Source organism: Convolutriloba macropyga, unplaced genomic scaffold (assembly GCF_964194025.1).
Source record: "Convolutriloba macropyga unplaced genomic scaffold, txConMacr16.3 SCAFFOLD_6299, whole genome shotgun sequence".
Classification (NCBI taxonomy): domain Eukaryota; kingdom Metazoa; phylum Xenacoelomorpha; order Acoela; family Convolutidae; genus Convolutriloba; species Convolutriloba macropyga.
This window is the reverse complement of record NW_027450968.1, coordinates 6,394-7,500: the sequence shown is the minus strand read 5'-3', so window position 1 is coordinate 7,500 and position 1,107 is coordinate 6,394. Positions and strand designations below refer to the sequence as shown.

The 1,107-nt window shown below is 43.8% G+C and overlaps 1 non-coding gene across 1 annotated transcript in view; it reads right to left on the bottom strand.

The window, feature by feature from the left end:
• LOC142356311 (large subunit ribosomal RNA) overlaps window positions 1-1,107 on the bottom strand; it is a 3,522-nt gene extending 2,415 nt beyond the window's left edge. Inside the window, exon 1 of the ribosomal RNA XR_012761396.1 lies at window positions 1-1,107. This exon is cut by the window's left edge and continues 2,415 nt beyond it. This is a non-coding gene — a ribosomal RNA (large subunit ribosomal RNA).

Genomic DNA, 1,107 nt, shown 5'->3' with positions numbered 1-1,107 from the left:
CACCGATTTATAGTTTGAGAATAGGTGAAGGAAAAATTTTCCCCCATTCCTCTAATCATTCGCTTTAACCGATGAAATTGCTTTGCGAAGATTTTTCAATCTTGCTCAAGCTTTTGCTATCCTGAGGGAAACTTCGGAGGAAACCAGCTACTAGATGGTTCGATTAGTCTTTCGCCCCTATGCTCAGGTCAGACGATCGATTTGCACGTCAGAACCGCTTCGGGCTTCCACCATGGTTTCCCGTGGCTTCGCCCTGCCCAAGCATAGATCACCATCTTTCGGGTCGTGTGCTACTTGCTCTGGATCAGTCATGCAATAAGAGCAAAACCGTCCGTGGTTGCGGGACACCGAATCGGCGCCCTCACCACACAAAGTAGTGCAATTCATAAAAATTACACTGTTCACTTTCATTTCGCGTGTGCGCTTTCAATGAGCGACAACACTTGCAAGCAACTCACACTCCTTGGTCCGTGTTTCAAGACGGGCTGTAGAGAGCATTGAATAGGAAGTTGAGGTCAGACAGGCAATCAAGATCAATTTATCTCATTTTGTTTAGAATCAACAAGAAGAATTCCGAGGAAAACTTCTGCTCGATTCATTAACAAGATTTGCCAAAAGACGACAACTACACTACTCGGTAGCCGAGAATATAATATCAAGGCATTGAGTATGGTAACGCTCACTCCAGTTCCCCTTCAACAGTTTCACGTACTTTTCACTCTCTCTTCAGAGTGCTTTTCAACTTTCCCTCACGGTACTTGTTTACTATCGGTCTCGCTTTATAATTAGCTTTTGGAGAGACATATCTCCAGCTTCGAGTTGCACTTTCAAACAACTCTACTCATAGGAATGAGCCATTATGACTGGTATCGAAAATGACCTTTACAGGATTTTCACCTTCTTTGATGCTACTTTCCAGTAGACATCAGGACAAATTCACCAGTCTAGCATCAAACCATACCGGACACCGAGAAATGTTGCCATTTCTCTTCCCGATGAGCTTTTCCCTGTTCATTCGCCATTACTAAGGGATTCTCAGTTGATTTCTTTTCCTCCCCTTACTGATATGCTTAAGTTAAGGGGGTTCTCTCGCCCAATTCAGGTTAT